This window comes from Dreissena polymorpha, chromosome 10 (assembly GCF_020536995.1).
Source record: "Dreissena polymorpha isolate Duluth1 chromosome 10, UMN_Dpol_1.0, whole genome shotgun sequence".
Taxonomy (NCBI): domain Eukaryota; kingdom Metazoa; phylum Mollusca; class Bivalvia; order Myida; family Dreissenidae; genus Dreissena; species Dreissena polymorpha.
The window spans coordinates 40,824,028-40,842,972 of record NC_068364.1 but is presented as its reverse complement, the minus strand read 5'-3'; positions in this window follow the sequence as shown (position 1 = coordinate 40,842,972).

Sequence of the window (18,945 nt, the reverse complement as noted above, 5' to 3'; positions counted from 1 at the left end):
AGCCTGTGCATTCCGCACAGGCTAACAAGGGACGACACTTCCCGCCTAAACTGTCGTTATCTTTTAGAAGAGGCTTCATTTAAACGAACAATTCGATGTAAGCGGAAAGTGTCCTCCCTGATTAGCCTTTGCGGACTGCACAGGCTTATATGTGATGGCACTTTACGCACATGCATGAAGTCCAGTTTTCCCAAAACGCGACTAATTTATTAAGATTGTGGTGTTTTTTTTTCTTGTGGCTATTCTGGTTGTTTTTCCTCAAATTCCTTAGTAGAGCTATACATAAGTTCATAAAAACAGCGCCAAAAATATGGTTTGTTTGAAATGTGTGTGATAGGTGATTCATTGCATACAAGATTATTTTTTTTATTTTTTTTAATATTCGGTGCACATCTTGATTTTGAAATAAAACCTGAAAATTTACGTTTCAAAATAATGTAATTGAAATCCAATGTTAAGATGTAGTTGTTGTTACTTTCCAGTCGCATGATATGTTAAGTATGTAGTGTATTGCATAGTTAATGTATATTTAAACTCATCTTTAAAGGGGCCTTTTCACAGATTTTGGCATGTTTTAAAGTTTGTCATTAAATGCTTTATATTGATAAATGTAAGCATTGGATCTAAAAACTCCAGTAAAAAATCAAGAAAAAAAATTTAAAAAAGGAAAAAAAGTGGCCTGCAGCAGGGCTCGAACAGGTGACCCCCGGAGTCCTGGAGTAAAAACCAATTAGACCGCTCGGCCATCCTGCCAAGCATGAACAAGAAACGTAATTTATACTTTATATAAGCAATCTTTGTAGATTCACGACAACAACAGAACTCTCCAAATTATTCAATCGTTTTGCGTTGTAACGCTTTATAATTTTCAGGTTTTTAAATCGTCAAAAGATGCATATAATAGCTATATAAGACCATTATAAATGTTCAGTATTACTGTTTCCTCACAAATATCATAACTAAAACGAAAATTTGCGAATCTGAAACATTTTTTTTCAATTTTTTCAATTTACCAAAACGTGAAAAGATCCCTTTTAACAGGTTTTACATCAATAAATAGTATAAAGTTCGCTATCACATGTCCTATGCACTTGTATACGCTTATAAAATATATTATCATGTTGGCATGGGCTTAATTTAACACATATAGGAATTGCGCATTACATGATTGTACATATCTAACTCCACACTTGTGTTCGTAGATGTAATTATAATACATGATGTATAAGTCCACGCGAGCATATTGTATACATGTGTTTTAGGTTGGGTTGTTTGTTCTTCACAAATAATATATATGGGCGGTGCACTAAGAAAAGGGGGTTTAATGCATGTGCGTAGAGTATCATCCCAGATTAGCCTGTGCAGTCCGCACAGGCTAATCGGGGACGACACTTTCCGCTTTTATAATATTTTCTGTTTAAAGAAAGTCTCTTTTTGGAAAAAAATCTAGTTAAAGCAGAAAGTGTCGTCCCTGAATAGCCTGTGCAGACTGCACAGGCTATTCTGGGACGACACTTTACGTGCATGCATTAAACCCCTTTTTCACAGAGCACGTCTCATATGCTATGCTAGAAAATGACGAAAACGCAGTTTTCTGTCCGAAAATTCAAATTACAATCATATATCTCAGTGCGTCATGAAAATATAATAAAAATAATCACGATACATTTAAGATGTATGTCGAATTTCTTTCTTTCATTGGTTTTGGAGGGTAGGTATGCCTTCAAAACGAACGAAAATAATCGTTTTACAGTTATACAATTTGGATATGTTGTTTAAACTGTTATGTGCTATATTGATAGTATGTGTACGTACTGGAATTTCGTTTGCATGTACATTTTTATTTTTATTTTACATAGTCTGTCGATATTTTCTTACAAGTAACATGTGTATACTAGTAAAATATTGTGTCCTATTAGAATATTGTGATGACCGTTATGTTTACTTTTTACACTTAAACATTTTTCAGCGACTATTAGAACTATTAGAAAACAAAAAATTTGACCAGAGCAATTTTAATATCTCGTGTTAATTTTAAAAGCATTATTTACATGTTAATAATAACCGGTGTCTTTTGCAATTAGCAAACACACAAGCCTCGTTCTGGAAAAATTTGGTTAAATGCACATGCGTAAGGTGTTGTCCCATATTAGTCTGTGTAGTCCGCACAGGCTTATTAGGCACGACGCTTAAGGCTTTAATGGAGTTTTAGGTTTCAAATAGGTCTCTTCTAGACGAGAATCCAGTTTTGGCGGAAAGTGTCGTTCCTAATTATCCTGTGCGGCTAACGTCGGGCGACACTTTACGCACGTGCATTAAGCTCTGTTTTCCCAGAACAATGTTCTTATGATTGTTTTCTTACATAATTAGAGCACAGATATTCTTATGGGTTTTTAATTACATTATTCAAAAGTGTTAATTTTGATGGATATACTTAAATATTGCGTTGAGATGAAACACGTAATTTCCTTATAATACTAGACGACCGGCTCACATGTTTGCAAAATGGTAACTAAAACAGCTGGGTGTTTTTAATTCCATCGATAGAATAAAAAATAGACTAAATTACTATTTAGACTATTAAAGGAACATTCTTACATGATACTTGTTAATTTTCAAAACAAGGAATAAATTATCTTTTTGTAGTGGCTATTTAACAACGAACTTAGAAGACTCAATCTTGAAACAGCATACTAGTTTTTCGATTGCAAAAAATATCAATTAGATGTTATAATTCAAATGAAATCTTAGAATTATTTTTAACCGAACTATAAACGATTCTTTTTCGTTCTGATTATTTTTGTGTCTAGGGAAATAGAAAAAACTTTCTTCTGGTGAGCGATACGATATTTAAACAACTACGGCAATTTGACTGACAATTATTTAATTCCGACGCACAAGAAAGTTATGTTGATTTGATGATAAACAGCTTAATATTTATGCGTAAACCCAAAACATACATTTTATCAGTAATGTAAAGTTATTTTTGTTTATATACGCTTTTTAATATGCTTATTTGAAGGCTTATAATGTTAAAACGGAACTTGAAATATTTTTTTTTAATGTAAGTTTACAGCGTTTGTTCAACGTTGATGAGGTCAAAGCCAACGATTGAGATGTTGATAATCTTTTGCTCAAACATGTATGTAATACACGTGTAGTTAAAATAAAATTGCGTATTTGTGTAAAATATACGAAATGTTATTATAATAAAATATCAGGAAACAAAACGTTGATGTTATTTTCTTGTTGTTGTTGTTGTTGTTTTTGTTGTTGTTCGTAATTTCTAATAAGTTTAATGTTATTTCTTTAATTTCAAAATGTGAAATCAAACATCAATTATTTTTTTAATTCAAAGTACAATAATGGAACCAAGCAATCACGCTGTGTAAACATTAAACATTCCAAACAGATCTGTATTTAACCACTCATTTACATTTTGCTAGTGATTTTTTTCTTCCTTCTTTTCATAAATATTAATTTCAAGATATAATCAGTACAGGTGTGCTTTTTGTTAAAATTCATGTTGTGTCCAATGGCTTCAAATTATTAGGAAACGCATATTGAATTGTTAAAACAAGTATGAATTTAAAATGTGCGCGTGTGAGTGTGTGTTTGCGTTCGTGAGAGTGTGCGTGTACGTTTGTGTTATTTATATATTATTAAGAGTTATCACAAAATGGATGGAAGTGTTAATACAATCTGAACGAAATTACGATCATGTTTGGGCCTAAAAGTTTCTAAACAAAAGGATTTGGGAATTATTTTAGGAAAATTTTGTATTTACTTGTTTCTGTGGTTTTCATACGGACTTAAAATGAAAACTGTCTACCGGTATATATTTTTGTTTGAAGTCTTATGATTCTTGTTCATGAAAATTGGAAGATGAATATAAGACTATATCACGCCATCTACAAAATACTCTTCTCGCATTGGCTGTTTGACGTCACATGCTTTTCCCATATATTCTATATGGTGTCAGGAGACTATATGGGGCAGAAGAAACATTCAAAATTGTTATTGTTATATAATGTTTTTGAAATTAATATTTCCGATAATTCTAGTTATAAAAAAAACATTAATTTTGTTTTTCCTTGTTAATTTGATGAGACGGAAAGTATTTGGCGTGATATAATCGTTACAGGGTTAGTAACTGACCAGATACGGGATATACGGTTCTGTGGAAAACCATATCGGGGCGAGACCTTCGGTTTGGTTTATATATATATCGGTTCGGATATGTTTTCCACAGAACCGTATATCCCGTATCGGGTCAGTAACTAACCCTGTAACTATAAGTATCAATCCAAAATAATGATAAATAAATACACAATACCAAATTTGTCGAGTACTACATGTTGGTTTTAGTAGTAGCAATGTAATTTTAAAAGCAGTAGCACTAGTTAAAGCTACAACTACAACTACAGGGGAAGCAGCAGCCTTTGCAACATCAGTAAACAAAGTATTAAATTCCAAAATGTATATCAAAAACATTTTTTAACTTTTATATAATTTAAATTATTCCGGTATTGATAGTAAGCTATGCCCATCGTTCACAAGACAACCGAATTTCTCTTAACCAATATCTTAACCGATTGGTCGGGAAGCCAAAGTGTACTGAGACCGAACTGCCTTATAATGTTCAACTTCCGGTAATATTGCGGGGATGTCAGCAAAATACGGTCTAGATTTTCAGTACAATAATGGTTTGGACAGTTAAAAAAGAATGTCATGTGTTTGTATTGAAACAGTCATGTATTTATACTTTATTTTAATGAATAGCAACATCAAACAGTGCGGGTCGACATGATTAATTATAAAAAATCGAAATTATAGCATCATTGAGTGTACACAACGGTAAGCACTTAAAGCAGCCTTCTGTTAGTCAATATAAATTGCCGCCATAGAGTCTTTTGATGATTTTTGCTTTGGCAGACTCTTGGCGTCAATAGTCCACTGTATCTTTTTAATAGCGAAAGTTTTCCTTCTTTGTCTATATTGATGCGCAAGGAATTTGGTGCGCAACATTCAAGCCCCGATATCAGACAGTTAATATCAACGGATTGCAATAATATTTACATACCTGTGTAGATAATTCATTTCTCAATAATGTTCCGTAAGAATTATGTAATGAATCTTTCAATTTTGCACGCCTGACCAATTTAAATCAACACACTACTCACATTTTCCATTCCAATCGCTGTGCCCGCTGTATACCGCAGGTAGATTTTAATCGATAACCCAGCCTATTACACTGTAATGCCTTCTTCTGATTGGTTGATATTTAAATATTTCATAACATGACGAGAGGTCAGTGATTGTATTGTGATTTAAGCAGAAGTTAAACTGTAACAAATTATGCCTTTTAACTTCAATTCGACGCTATTTGAGGTAAAAATGGACTTCTTAACTAAAACTTTATGAGTTGGTTATGTTATGTTGCAATTTTAAGCATATTGATATAATAGCATTGTATTCATTTTTCGTTATGGTTTTTACAGACCGGAGTTTCAGCGTTCAGATTTATTCTGAACGCGAATTATTTCAGCTAAGCCTTCTGTATGGTAGTTCAGGGGTTCTGAAATAAGGTGTCCGAGTTGTCCGAGTCGTCAATTTCCCCTTCCGGACAAGCAGTTTTTCAAAGCTGGCTCGTCCGGGGACAAGTAAAATTTCTGTGGTAAACATTTTTAGCTCATCTATTTTTTGAAAAAAAATTATGAGCTATTGTCATCACCTTGGCGTCTGCGTCGGCGTCGGCGTCTGCGTCTGCGTCGGCGTCCGGTTAAGTTTTGCGTTTAGGTCCACTTTTCTCAGAAAGTATCAATGCTATTGCATTCAAACTTGGTACACTTACTTACTATCATGAGGGGACTGGGCAGGCAAAGTTAGATAACTCTGGCGTGCATTTTGACTGAATTATGTGCCCTTTTTATACTTAGAAAATTGAAAATTTTGGTTAAGTTTTGCGTTTAGGTCCACTTTTTTCAGAAAGTATCAATGCTATTGCATTCAAACTTTGTACACTTACTTACTATCATGAGGGGACTGGGCACGCAAAGTTAGATAAGGCCACGACTTTTTTTTTTATTGGTTTACAAAAATTATTTTGAAAATGGTCCATCGGGCGGTCGAAAAAAAAAAAAAAAAAAAAAAATCATTGGAAAATTAAGTTAATACTAATAACATCAGAACGAAGACATCATATCTTTTATAACCTTAACACAGAGACGAAAAATCAAAATATGCAATGAAAGACATCTATATCTTCAAATGAAATGAGTCACCTAAAAGCACCTTTTTGTAACAGCAGGATATTTTAAACACTCCATTAAATGACATGCGTTCTTCTCCCATTAAAACGAAAAACTGCGCTTCATTTCCGTAATTCGATGCGCACCATTACGCAATGCGATGCTCGTTGCATAAATCTCATATAAGATAAACTACTCATACACAAAGTATGTGTTTGCTCTTATTCGACTTATGACATCGTCCATGAAACAAATCGAGGTAGATCGATCCCCGCGTCGTCGCGGTAATGTTTGTTAAAGTTGTTGTTGTCATGAAAACTCGTTGATTTACAACGCAAAACGTCTTATTTGAACTGACGCGAATTAATACAATCATATTTGTCAACTTGGCTTTTGCTTTATTTTGATAATTTAATCCGAAGTTTAATGTTACCAAGTTTTTTTACTGGAATTGTAAACAAGGAGCCAGTTAAAGTCTTCCGAAAATGTGCAGTCTGTGTGAATTGACAGTTTGACGTCATCAAAGGAAAGCCGCTTGCTGTCTCAAGCAATAAAGCGAGAAATTTCGCGCCGACAAAATTGGCTTCCTTTGTCTAGCAATCAACATGCCGAACCAATCGTGCGTTTGTTTCTCAATTGCAATCCTCCAATTTAATAATAGCACGTGCATAGCTCCGCCTTCGAATCTTTTGCAGAGAACGGAGGCGGAGTTTAACGGATAATTGAGCTAGTATTTTACGCAAGTTGAGTTCCGATTTGCCGAAATTACTCGGCCCTAAGCATTAAAACGACAAATACATTTATCAATGATTTTCCGAGATATACCGATTTGTTCCGATTTCCAAACTTTCTGTACAGTTCCTATAAACTATGGCGGACGTGTTAACAAAATTCCTAAACACATATATCGTAAATAATGGCAGTGTTTTATTGGATTATTTATACTAATTATCAAATTGCACGGTAATACTTTTTTTATCTACTATAATATCGGGTTTGTTTAATATAATAAACATGTTAAACAATATAGTTGCGTCACAGACTCGGAAATAAATTTTGATGCGGTCGACATTTTACTGACGCTGATTTTCCTATTGTCTGTAAACAAATAAATTTTGAGAAGTGCCCATAAAAGGACTGGTACATACTGTGTCACATTGAAAAATATCCCAATCTCTGCAATATATGTGAACCAATCGTTGATTGTACTTACTTGATTTTATTCGCAACCGTACTCAAACCGGATCGTTTTTTTTCTCGGTTCGCTCGTTTTTCAGTGCGGTCGGGAATAAAATATATATAAAAAAGACGATTTTCCGATTTTATTTTTTTCCCCATTTTCCAAAAATTAGGGTCGGCGGTTTTGTAAACCAAGAAATATAAAAGTCGTGGCCTAACTGTGGTGTGCATTTTGACAGAATTATTTCCCCTTTTTATACTTAGAAAATTGAAAATTTTGGTTAAGTTTTGTGTTAAGGTCCATTTTATTCCTTAAGTATCAAAGCTATTGCTTTCATACTTGCAACACTTACTAACTACCGTAAGGGGACTGTGCAGGCAAAGTTATGTAACTCTGACTGGCATTGGGACGGAATTATGGGCCCTTTATACTTAGAAAATTGAAAGTTTGGTTAAGTTTTGTGTTTTGGTCCACTTTACCCCTAAAGTATCATAGATATTGCTATCATACTTGGAACACTCGCAAACTATCATAAGGGTACAGTAAAAGGACAAGTTGCATAACTCTGGATGTCATTTTTACGGAATTATGGCCCTTTTTTGACTTAGTAACTTTGAATATATGGTTAAATTTTGTGTTTCGATCCACTTTACTTCTTAAGTATCAAGGCTATTGCTTTCAAACTTCAAATACTTTCATGCTATCATGAGGTTACTGTACCTGGCAAGTTGAATTTTACCTTGACCTTTGAATGACCTAGACTCTCAAGGTCAAATTATTAAATTTCTCTAAAATTGCCATAACTTCTTTATTTATGATTAGATTTGATTGATACTTTGACAAAACTACTCTTACCTTTTTTTTTTTTTTTTTTTTAGATCATCTCACAAATCACCACCACACCCTCACACTATACCCCCCACCCCACCCCCTCCCCAATTTTCTTTTTTAAACGGTTAAAAAACAAAACTATTTATTTTGATTATTTTATGTTTGAAATACCGTCCAACCATCGCACCCAAGAATCCCCCCCCCTCCACCCCCCCCTCCCCCCCACCCGAATCCCCCCCCCCCTATTTTTTTTTTTTTTTTTTTAAGATCATCTCACAAATTACCACCACACCCTCACACTATACCCCCCTACCTCACCCCCCCCCATTTTTTTTTTATGAAACGGTTAAAAAACACAAATATTTATTTTTATTATTTTATGTTTGAAATACTGTCCAACCATCGCACCCAAGAATCCCCCCCCCCCCCCCCCCAATTTTTTTTTTCCTTTTTTTCGCATTTTTGGAAGAAAATGTAATAAATGTCCACACCCCCACACAATGCACCGCTCTTCACTCCACCCCTCCCTCCTTTGTGATTGAAAATGAGAGTCCCTTCACCTTTAAAAAGAAAATAGATGAGCGGTCTGCACCCGCAAGGCGGTGCTCTTGTTTTAGAACGTAACTACTCCAATTTCCGAAAAATCAAAAACGAAAGTTTATATAAATAGCTAATGATTAATCTGCGGACTGGCACACATTTTCAATTACAAGGTAGGTAATTTTCCGATTATAATTATTTAATGTAGTAAACCAGTCCACGCGTATATACAATCACGCATAAGATAACATTTTCAGTAGAGAAACCAGCACACATGTCTATAGCGACAGCCAATCACGCATCAGATAACATTTTTTGTAAATTGCAAATGGCCTCATACATGTTCTACCGACATGCAGCGAACATTATATGGTTTTTTTTAATAAAATGACTTCAACGTCAAGCCATGACGCAAATAAGACCAATGATAAAATCAGTTCAGCCTCATAGAAGACGAGAAAAAACAAGTATGAATATGATAAAGCCTATGACGCCAAGCGGAAACGAAAATTTGTTAACCCTTGGCTAAATGATTCCCCTTGGCTTGAAAATGTTGCCGGTGTGTGTAAATGTAAAATTTGTAAGGAGTTTCCTTTATTAGCAGATAAAGTATGTTTGTATCATTTTCTTAATTAGTAATGATCTTTTCTTTACCTATCTTAAAAGTACGGACAAGTACTTCTTTGGTACGGACAAGTGAATTTGTGGGTTCAGCTTGTCCGTGGACAAATAGACTCTTAAAATATTTCAGAACCCCTGTATTTACTGGTTGAGTCGTGGGTTCTGTTTGATTCGTGGTTATAGAAATCGCGTGAAATCTCGCGATAGAACGTTCGCACATGATGCATTTCGTTACGGAAAATGTTTTGACACAGTCACCATTTTTTCCGATCAAAAATGTAAAATGTAAAAAGCGTAAAAAACAAGTAAATAGTGTTATTCATCATAACCTGATAGGTCCTTAGGAAGTAATTCCTCATTTATGTTTTGTTCATATAGTGTTTCAAAGTAACACAAAATTGTTTATATATGAGTATTTACCATGCTACATTGTCTGTTGACCTTTTTTCACAAGAAATTAACCTGTCCTGCAAGGTCAGTTTAAAGGCTATTTATAGTATGCAAATCTTGAAATTCTGGCAGCCAATCAGAACCCACGAATCAACCGGAAGCTTATTTTCATGATAGTAGTTTGACACTATCAATACAGTCGATTATTTTGATGTTTAAAGACGATAAACATTTGGAAAAAGCAACAAATCTTAAAGAAGAAAGGTTAATAATTATTTTCTCTATGATTCATGGTCATATATTTATAAAATATTTGTGATGTAACAACTTTATGAAAATTACCCACGACTCAACCAGACTATAGCATATGGTTGTTACTGGTTGAGTGGTGGGTTCTGTTTGATACGTGGGTATAGAAATCGCCTGAAATCTCGCGAAGAATGTTTTCACATGATGCAGTTCGTTACGGAAAAATGTTTTGACACGATCACCATTTTTTCCGATCAAAAATGTGTCAAAAACAAGTAAATAGTGTAATTCATCATAACTTGATAGGTCGGTATGAAATATTTCCTCATTTATGTACTGTTCATATAGTGTTTCAAAATAACTCAAAATCGTTTATTTAGAAGTATTTACCATGCTTCATCGTCTGTTGATATTTTATCACAAGAAATTAACCTGTCCTGCAAGGTCAATTTTAAGGCTATTTATAGTATGCAAATCTTGAAATTCTGGCGGCCAATCAGAACCCACGAATCAACCGGAAGCTTATACAATTTTAGTAAACAATGAGCAAATGATGCTACTCTTGTTGTGTAGATGCAATAATTTTGAGAAAAATTAAACAATTATTTATTAATTGATTTACATTAAAGTTTTACCAGGCTGCAAAACGTACTTTTTCGTTTTCATAGGTATAGTGTTTCTCTAGTCAATATAAATTGCCACCATAGAGTCTTTTGATGATTTTTGCTTTGGCAGACTCTTGGCGTCAATAGTCCACTCTATCTTTTTAATAGCGAAAGTTTTCCTTCTTTGTCTGTATTGATGCGCAAGGAATTAGGTGCGCAACATTCAAGCCCCGATATCAAACAGTTAGTATCAACGGATTGCAATAATATTTACATATCTGTGTAGATAATTCATTTCTCAATAATGTTCCGTAAGAATTATGTAATGAATCTTTCAATTTTGCACGCCTGACCAATTTAAATCAACACACTACTCACATTTTCCATTCCAATCGCTGTGCCCGCTGTATACCGCAGGTAGATTTTAATCGATAACGCAGCCTATTACACTGTAATGCCTTCTTCTGATTGGTTGATATTTAAATATTTCATAACATGACAAGAGGTCAGTGATTGTATTGTGATTTAAGCAGAAGTTTAACTGAAACAAATTATGCCTTTTAACTTCAATTCGACGCTATTTGAGGTAAAAATGGACTTCTTAACTAAAACTTTATGAGTTGGTTATGTTATTTTGCAATTTTAAGCATATTGATATAATAGCATTGTATTCATTTTTCGTTATGGTTTTTACAGACCGGAGTTTCAGCGTTCAGATTTGTTCTGAACGCGAATTATTTCAGCTAAGTGTTTCTCGTGGATAGCTCCTCGTGGGTTAATCACATATAACCATAAGTCGCAAATTAGCAGTTACCATGGTGACAATATTAGCAGTGGCTTTAAACCTTTTAATATTTCATAACCAGATTAAATTGTTCATAGCCACAAACATATATCTTTTTTACAGTGAAAGAATGAAAACATTCTTTATATATTGCAATAAGAGGCTTAACTTGTAAACTTATTAGTAGTATTAAGACTTTTAGTTCATTGTAAATATCTCTCTGTTTACTGTAAATTCACGAATATAATACGCCCTCGTGTATAACATGCACCCCCGAGTTTGGTCACAATTTATTAGTAAAAATTGAAAATTCGTGTAAAATACGCACTAAAAAATCAGTGTCCGAAATCTGCCATTTCCGAAAAAATGTGTCAATATATTTTTGTGTTGTGAAAATAGCAAATCAATTTGGTGTTGTCAACTATCTGTTTCACAGTAATACCCCAGTATATTGATTGGGATGTGTTATAGTGCCAGTGATTTTTTTCCTTCTTTATAAAGTACCGGTAAACGGCACTTTCCCAATTACGAAAAAACTACAAATTTCCCAATTGCTGGCCAAAAAATTCCCATTTTAAGGTAAAAAAAAAAAAAAAAAATTATTTTTGAAATTGCAATATTTTGTTAGTTTCCCTGTGCAGCTCTATGGTTTGAACCTAGGTAAATATAATATTAACAGCTTGAAAACACTAAGAATCAATTTTAAAGTATTTGGGAGCATAAAATCATATACACCAAGTTCCCAATATGAGGGTTTCACGATTCGATTTTTCCAATTTTCAGGTTTTCACGACTCAATTTTTCCCAATTGGACCGGTACGGGTACTTTTCCCAATTGGACAAAAAAAATCGCTGAGTGCTGTTGCATGACAGTTGCATAATAAATATCTCTGTCAATTGTTTATATTACCAATTTGATTGTTACCGATAACACACGGGTACCTTGCTGACATCTGGGTCAAGCAGTCATAATTGCAAAAGAAAGAAGCTGAGACGCTGTCTTTTGTTTTCACATTTAATTTAATTCGACAATATTCAGGACGATAATAATTATAATAATAATAAAGTAATAAGAAGACAAAATGGTTACTTCCGTTTTTATAGTTGTCAAGATGAATTACTTTTCTGAAATTGTTACAAACTTGATACTTTAATTAAACTTAAAATACAATTAAACCGCTTGTGTTTTTCATGATCTCTTTAATTGAAATACGCTGCTGTCATTAAGGCTAGTTTGGGAGTAAAAAACAAATTAATTATCACCTTTCAATTTAATTCGCAATAGGCAGAAAGGTGTAATACACTCTATTAGCATCATAAAACTAATTATTTAATTACCACTCTTTACTTCAGATATGGTTAATATGCGGTAGAAAGATAAATAGTGGTCAGCTAAGAAATATTTATTTACGGGTATTGTCAGGTTTTTTTTCATTTTCTAATCTCTTTATACGACTTAGCGTCCAGTCGCTATTTTGAAGGCAGACGACGATATTAACTGTGTATTCAAAGTATACAGTGTTCGGCATGAATGACCCAATATTTAGCTCCTCCCGTTCCCACGTTTCATTCGACAACGTCATTTCATGTGTAAGCGAGCTCAATGTTGATTGGCCAGCTACCATGCGCACTTCAATAACAATAAGGTCAAGCGATGTCTCATAATCGGGTACAGACCGCAGGGCTTTTTTTCCTTCTTTGGGACCCGCCGAAAATCGGCCCTTTCCCCTCAGATTTTTTTTTTACCCTCAGCAGGTAAATTTTCCCCCAGACTTCATTTTTTTCCCCTAAAAAAAAAAAAAAAAAATTTTTTTTTTTTTTAACTTTAAATACATAAGTTAACCTGATCCAGTGTAGAAAATATAACATATTGCATAATTAAATTATCTGTTGCCTTGATTTTGTTTTAAAAACAGCAAAATATGTTGAATTGATTATTTAGGACTTTCCTTATTTTCCCCAAAATCCGGCGTTTCGCGTTATTTTTTCCCCCAAAATCCGGCATTTTGCGCGATTCTTCCCCTCAAAAAAGGCCAGGCCCTTTCCCCAAAATCAGATAAAACCCCCTGGACCGGGTTTCGTTGACTGTTCGAATTGCCAACACTTTCATTAAAACAAAGAGACAAATATAGAAAACCAGTCCGATATAAATGACGGATGTTTTCAATGAAATTTTACTAGATTTTCGCAAATAAGATTTTTATTGAGCCAAATTCTCAATATTTTTCAAATGGCGAACGACAGCGCCAGCCCTGTTGCACCCCTTTGATGTAATGGTGTAGTTCAAAATAGCTGCTGCGAAGCGAATAACAACGATTAAGTTGAAAATTTGCACAGGAAATTTTTTATCTGATCTAAACTCGTATATTATACGCACCCCCTACTTGAAGAAAAAATCGGCAGGTAAAAAGTGCGTATTATATTTGTGGATTTACGGTAACAGAAGTTCTGAGAGTTCTACAAAGTATTTTATTATCTCATTTCATTTGAGTCATTATCATCACTGTCATCATCTGACAAATTGTCAGTCTTAAAAACTATATCATGATCCACTATGAAATATGGATGTCTAAGTATGGATGATGAAGTCTTGAAAAAATTGTTGACAGACTTTGAAAAAATTAAACTAATATACCTGTTTTATGATAGTACTTAGAATTGCATTAGCAGGGCTTTTTTGCCTGATTTTTTAGCCGAAATTCGGCTATATTCCCAATCGCAAAAAGTATACTTTTTTCCCAAAATCTGCTAAAGAATTCCACATTAGGGAAAAAAACGCTAATGACATCAGCTGTTTCGCTTTTTAACAAAGCGTAGTTCGATCCGGTCTCGTCCAGTTTTAGAATATACCTCCATTTTGATTACGTCGGCATTATTCGTGTGCACAAATTCTCCGTGTTGTTCAGGCGCTTATTATATTTGCGATGAAATTCAAGCGTTTTGTGATGATTTGGCTGAATGGAAAACAAAGATATCGCGCAATTCAAAATATTACGTGAAAAAGATTCCTAAGCAAAAACCTGGCGTCAAAATGAAAACTTTATTTTTTTAAGCAAGCGTCATTAAAAAAACAAACATCGCCAAGAAGTACAAGTCTTCCCATTAAAACTCCAAAGCGCCAGATAAGGTTTTTAGAAATTCTTAAATTACTACCAGATTTTCAAAAAGAATTCTTAACTCTGAAATTTTATTCTTAACGTTACTACTAAGTTTTGGAAAATAATTCTTATTTTTTATAAATGACCCAGGGGACAAAAATTCCACTCGTCCGCTCGTATTGACGAGTGAAATCTTGAAAGGACGAGTGAATTTCCCTAAAGCTCTCGTCCTACAGGACGAGTGAAAAAAAACTGATGTTAAAATATGTATTTTCTGACCAGAAAGACTATTTTTCATTAAAGGCTCTATAAAGGTGAAGATCCGTAATTATTTACCGATATTTAAATATTTTTTTCATATTTTATTTATAAAGGTTATCAAAAAACAATATATATATGCTATTGGACATAACAATAAAAAATAAGCAAATCAACTTGTTTTGAGCTCAAAATAAAGTGTCCTCCAAGTCAATTGTGTTTACAAACAATCCGTTTATTTACATCGCTGTTTACTCGGAAAAGAGAAAGTGAAAGTGACTCAGGTCACCCAAAATATAACGATGGTTTTTAACGTTTTCCGTAATCACCCACAAAGTAGGTCTCTTCTAAATGGTTAAAACGTTTGTAGTGATCTAATAAGTTACTTTCTGCTGGTTAAAAGTTGTTTAAAATAGAATTAAAATTGAATTTTCTTTCGGCTATTTTTAGCATATGTCACCGCTCTGAGGCTACACATCACGTTAGTTGCAAAAATGTAAACATTTCTTCCAATTATGAAACGGGTTTATCTTCCATAATTCTTGACAACGTTGTACCTAAGCTGTTTTATTAGCAGTTTTTATGCAAGAGTAACTGAAATCCGGTAAAAATCAGACCAGTTGATATGCATAATAATTGGATTTGTCACCTTTATAGAGCCTTTAAATAAAATCATTTCTTAAAGCATATCTATTCCGAAAGTAGAACGCGAATGAACCAGAAATCGTAATTGTAAATTTTATACAGCAGGTGCGCGTTGTTAATCGAGACTGTGTCCCGGAGTAAATATTGGCTTTTTGGTGTAAACTTTGCGCGTCCATGTTGACAGGGAACCATCTGACTTCATTCACTGTAAGTATTGATTTGTTTAAAGAATTATTTTACTGCGAAGTACCGTTTTCAACCAGTCTGAAACTCATCTGAAAAATGTCTGACATACGAGCCTTCTTTAAGTATTGATTTTTTAGCCGGATTTTTTTCGAAAAAATCTCGGCTTATAGATTGATGTTGTCGGGCGGGCGGGGGGGCGGGCGTGCGGGCGGGGTGGCGGCGAGCTTGAAAATGTTAAAGTTCTTATTTCATGGTATAACTTTGGTATGCTTGGACCTAGAGTCTTCAAACTTGACATGAAGGTTGGCCAGGATTAACAGATGACCACTGGTCATTTCAAGGTCATTCATTTGAAGGTCAAGGTCACTGTGACCTTCAATATAAAAAATGTTAAAGTTCTTATAACTTTGGTATGCTTGGACCTAGAGTCTTGAAACTTGACATGAAGGTTGGCCATAACTAGTTAGTAACCACTGGTCATTTCAAGGTCATTCATTTGAAGGTCAAGGTCACTGTGACCTTGAATGTAAAAATGTTAAAGTTCTTATTTCATGGTATAACTTTGGTATGCTTGGACCTAGAGTCTTCAAACTTGACATGAAGGTTGGCCAGGATTAACAGATGACCACTGGTCATTTCAAGGTCATTCATTTGAAGGTGAAGGTCACTGTGACCTTCAATATAAAAATGTTAAAGTTGTTATAACTTTGGTATGCTTGGACCTAGAGTCTTGAAACTTGACATGAAGGTTGGCCAGAACTAGTAAGTAACCACTGGACATTTCAAGGTCATTCATTTGAAGGTCAAGGTCACTGTGACCTTGAATGTAAAAATGTTAAAGTTGTTATAACTTTGGTATGCTTGGACCTAGAGTCTTGAAACTTGACATGAAGGTTGGCCAGAACTAGTAAGTAACCACTGGACATTTCAAGGTCATTCATTTGAAGGTCAAGGTCACTGTGACCTTGAATGTAAAAATGTTAAAGTTCTTATTTCATGTTATAACTTTGGTATGCTTGTACCTAGAGTCTTCAAACTTGAAATAAAGATTGGCCAGTACTAGAAGATGACCACTGGTCATTTCAATGTCATTCATTTGAAGGTCAAGGTCACTGTGACCTTAAATGTTAAAATGTTAAAATTGTTATAACTTTGGTATGCTTGGACATAGAGTCTTCAAACTTGACATGAAGGTTTGCAAGCACACTTAGATGACCACTGGTCATTTCAAGGTCATTCATTCTAAGGTCAAGGTCACTGTGACCTTGAATGTAAAAATGTTAAAGTTCTTATAACTTTGGTAGGTAAAAATGTTAAAGTTCTTATTCCATGTTATAACTTTGGTATGCTTGTACCTAGAGTCTTCAAACTTGACATAAAGGTTGGCCAGTACTAGAAGATCACCACTCAAAAAATTGAGATCAAACTTTCCTAATTGTCAATTCAAGTTCATATTTGTGACCTTAAATGTTATTGTTGTTCATGTATATGCATGCATTCAAAACATAACACAAGGTTTGCTCATGCCTTGAAAAGTACTTACATTTCATTTTGACCTTTGAACAATATTTCAGTAATTTAAGTATTGCATTGACAAAAACACGAAAGGTACTTTCCTGTCATTTAAATCAAAAATCCGGCTTCAATGCGGTCATCTCCGACCGCGGAACTCTTGTTTAAAGAATTATTTTACTGCGAAGTACCGTTTTCAACCAGTCTGAATTTCATCTGAAAAATGTCTGACATACGAGCGTTCTGGTTACGCATGCGCAATTAATTTCCTTCTATATTACATTTAAAATAGTTGATGTTCGATATCAATTTTTACCATGACCAAGCGTTTCAACACTATATCATCATACATCATTGGAAAGATAAATGCATAATCTTTTGAAAAAAATGCATGCCATCAAATTCTATGTGTTGTAACTCAAAATATTTACCTTAGAATAGGCACACCAGTTTTGACACATGTGGAGGCGACCATTTTTACTCAAATAGTATGACCTACTTTCAAAGCCGGGAACCATCGACAGAAAAAGTAGAGCACAAAAATGGCTTTTTTTCTTATTGCTAACAAATATACCTTCAAATTAATACCAAAGACAACCATTTGCATTCTATTTTACAAATCCTAGGCAGCATTCACTGAACAATGTGTGCTATATATCAAATTGACTGCATGTAACCCTGTAAACAGGAGTTCCGGTTTGGGATTATGTGACCTTTAAGAGAACCCAACCCCTTTAAATTTATATAAAAGGCACTTTTCCCACAGGTATAATCTGTTTTGAGACAGATCACAAAGTTCCGGTACAATGACACACAGATTTATTCATAAAAGTCGCCGTTGAAAGCGTCATGCGTAACAGCGTTTCGCGTCAAGAATTATGGAAGAAAAGCCAAACTTGGTTTCATCATACATGCAGCACTTAGACTTCATACAAGTCATCACTTTCGATTCTAATAGGCAAAGTTGATGTAACAGATGACTGAAGAAGTGACAAAAATCATCAATGGCAATATTTGTGCATCAAAGCAGGTTTTGAACAGGTTTCGAACAAACTTTTTTTGGGGGGGGGCACATTTTAGGTAAAATCCATGTAGAAGCAGCATTTCTGATGTCATTTCACCCAACAAAAGGGCTTGCTTGCATGGAAATACAACACACTTGAATTCCTGACTCAAAAAAAGTGATCGTCAGACATGAGCTTTAAGTCTTTTGCCACACCTGGACCTATGATTCCTAGGCTCGCGTTCCGTCTCGGACAGGCTCCGGAAAGTGTCAGTCTGGCCCGGGTGCTCGATTCCGTGTAATCTGAGGAAACAAAAAGGTTTCTTGTGCACATTTACCAATAACGGTGCCAACTAATGTAAGTGGGATACAATTAGAGTAAGCTTTCAATAGTCTTTGTTGCTTTATTTGCTGCAAAGGGATAAGTCACCACGCCGGAATCACATTGTTGGGCACACTGGTAAAGTTATCGCCTTAAAATGTTGTTTCAGAGCTGCAGTAAATGTAAAACACCCAATTTTCCTAATTTTGGGGACAAACGTGTGCCAAGGTATCAAAGAAATCATTTTACAATAGATTTAATTGAAAATAACGGTGTACTAACCTACAAAGACACCGATCCTCTCGACACGACTGGGCGAGTGTTGAGGGCTGTCTCCGAATCAGTCATGCTGTACAGTTTTTGATGGCCTGTCACTTCAGCCGGACCTGTAAACCAATTGGACGACAGTTCAGACAGAGCTATAGACCCATTTCGACACCGCCTACAAATGCACGCTTAGGTTTACGCAT